Here is a 3,338-nt window from a genome sequence, read left to right on the forward strand (position 1 = left end):
GCGGGGTTTTAAAAATGGCGGCTCCCCGCTTATGCAAATGAAGCCCGGGAAATTCAAATCCCGGGCTTCATTTGCAAGTGCGGTATGCGTACATTACCCTCCTAGTTCGAACTAGGAGGGTAGTGTAGACATACCCTTAGTGAGTAATGACCTGCCGACATGGGATAATATTATGCAGATAGCGTTTTGCATAACAGTCCATAGTACTGCAAGTGCAAGTTGGATTCTAGAAAGAAACACAAATGTTAATATCTAGAGAACTTCCCCCCCCCCCCCCAAAAAAATCCTAACACCCGGATTTTCAGGAATATCCACTGCCACTATCCAAGTATTCCAAGAAAACAAGGGAGGAGATCACTTGGGAAACCTCCTCTCTAAAACCTCAGAAGTACCTCAAGCTCTTTTTCCCCAAAGAGCTTAAAAAAGAAAAGAGAAAGACAGGCTGCAGTCTGTGGTAGCTGATTCCTCAGCCAGCCAGATGACCTTAGAGGTAAAACTAGGAAACCAAAATGAGCCAATACCAGGTTAATTAGAAGAAAAAACAACTTTTATTATCAAAACAAAACCAAAGTTGTAAGCATAGTGACTAGATGAAAAAGAGCCACCAATTAATATATTCATGGGGGACCACTCTCCCCATGGGCTCAAAACTTAGTTACAAAAGAGAGAAAAACCACTTTTAATAGCACAAACATCATTTCCGAATCCCCAAACCAGAACACAATAAAACCTGACAGACTAGATAAACTTTGCCCTACTTATATATTGTGAGGAGACTTCTTGGAGAGAGAGACAGCCTCCCATCTTCCTGTTACCTGGAAGAAAATGCTCTGACTCTGACAAAGGAGAAAAAAGATAAAAAATTCCTTTGTCCCTGTTTTAAATCCCTATCTGCATTACTATTAGCTGACCAGATACCTGGCTAGGGACAGGAGACATAATTAACCCCTTAGTCCCCAGGCTGCTGGTCAGCCTTCATGGTTATGATAGCCAGCTTTTAAAATAAAGAGGCTCATGAAGTCCTTTCTTCACTGCATGATGAGCATGGGGTTGCTCACTGCCTCACAGATGTCCCTAACAATCCAAATAACTATGGCTGGCTGGCTGTGTCCCATGCCCCCATTTAAAAGTGTAAGGTGGGTTGGTAAATGAAGCTTTGATAAAGCTAGCTTTTAAAAAAAAAAAAACTAGTTAAAGACTTCCTAGTCAAGCAATGAAGTAAGAACCATCACAGATATCCAAAAGACTAAAATCCTTAAGGTTGTTCCACTTATGGTAAAAGCATATACAAATCCAAGATGTTTGTGTGTGAAACATTTAAATGGACAATCGGTGTCACAGTGGTCACTGAACTAAAACTTGCTATTCAGCTTTCTGTCCAGGCAGATTTGGTAAATATGTGGTTATGATTCAAGGGGTGAGCAAATACACTCTATTAAGAGCCAATGCATCTGAGATCAGGTCAGAGTATTCCTCAGCTGAAGCAGAGTGGTCTAGCCCAGCTGAAATGTTAGGGATGTCACTGATGTAACTATAATCAGCAGTACAGAAATGATAGAAACCAGGGAGTGAAGCTCTTCATGTTAGTTGCTGTCCACTCAGTTGAGACCCCATAGATATCCCTGTCATGGATCCAGAGGGCTGGAGTTACCTTTTTTAGCTACCCAGTGGACTCCTGTGAGGGAAATCCAATCCTCTGTGTCCCTTAATCTCCTGGATGCTTTAATGTGGAGCCTGAATAAAGAAGTCTCAGTGTTCAGACCTTCTACCTAGCACCTCCCATTCTGAAAGCTGGAACCTGCTGTCCAATTCACTAACATGGCTCCTGAGCTCCCTTATATTTAAACATTCCCTCTCCTCTCCCAGAACTCCACCCTAAAAAGTAGGACATTTCTGGTAAGAGTTTAACTTTCAGGGCACATAGCAGTTAACATACCTTAATTGTATAAGCACATGAGACAACAGATCATCCAAACCACTAAGCACTACTATGTGTGTCCCTATCTCTGTTTCCTCACTTTCCAGCTTAAATCCTCAGGGACCAGCCATGTCCCAGAAGGCAGGGTTCTCTTTGTCTCTTGAGTCATTATAACTGGATTGTTTCCCTTTCATGGACCACAGAAAATGACTCCTGAGAAGAACATCATTTGTCATTTTAAAATCTGTTAGCATCCTCTGTGAGGTAATACCCTTGCCAGCTTCCCCACAAAACTCTAACCCATGCCAAGTGTCTTCATTGTCAAGGCAACCTGTCCTCTGAGAAAACCAATTCCCCTGGAGTGAATAGATTTCCAGTGCTTGGGTACTTAAAGTAACTACCTTCTATTGTCTACTTTGTATCTCTGTATTGGGACTTTCTTCATGATGAGCTACAAATAGACCATAGAGAAAACAAAAATCTGCACTGTCAAAATGGAGTTTGTAGCTTGGAAAAGAGACACAGTTCATAACCTCACACAACTGGTTATCAAATGCACCATACAGAGATAAATCTCTCTGCATGAAGTGAAATTGGCCACTTGATAGGGGGTTTCCATTGATTTGATCTCTAAATTTGTACAATTGGGGTATTACCAGAAGGAATATTACAGGTTAGAAATCTGAGAGAGAATGCAAACATGGCTTCATGCTCCCATTACTCTAGACCCATTTGGGAAACTACTATGTATATATTAATAAGCAGTGACATGGGTAGGAATGGCTTGATGTTTTCAGAAAACCTCTTAGAAGAAAACAACAACTTTTCTTGAAAGCCCACTGTAATGTTAAAATCCCAGTCATCCTTTGACTTTGAACAAAAAGTAGAGGAAAAAGTACAACTGGCAAATGCTCTTGAGAAGAGCCAGTAAAGGGAAGAATTGAAGTTGCTACAGATAAACCACCATGCAAATTCTTATGACTGTGGAAACATAGACCTACATAGGGAAAGGGCCCCACAGAATCAGGAGTGCCTACTATTTTGATAAGGCAATTTAGAATACCATTTGCTGCTTACCGGTCTATAAAAAAGACATAAATCGCACTCTTAAAATCAAATTGTATACAATAGTATAACTCTGCCTTTAATAGTTCACCCTGGCCTGTTCAAAACCCAACAGACCTTGATGGCTCCTGCTATGCTACAAACCATTTAGCCAACAGATACCATTATCTAGAACATACAGTTCAGAAAATTGCTTAGATCACTGAAGTCAACATCTGCTCTAGACATAGGAAATGTGAGTTTTAACCTTAAAAGTAGTCCCGGTAATCAATCTAAATTAGTCTTGTCATTCGGTCATCCACAGCACATCTGAAATAGGTGTCTTTGGGTACTCTAATGCCTCAGCTGAGTTTAA

The sequence above is a fragment of the Pelodiscus sinensis genome, chromosome 7 (genome assembly GCF_049634645.1).
Source record: "Pelodiscus sinensis isolate JC-2024 chromosome 7, ASM4963464v1, whole genome shotgun sequence".
Lineage (NCBI taxonomy): Eukaryota > Metazoa > Chordata > Testudines > Trionychidae > Pelodiscus > Pelodiscus sinensis.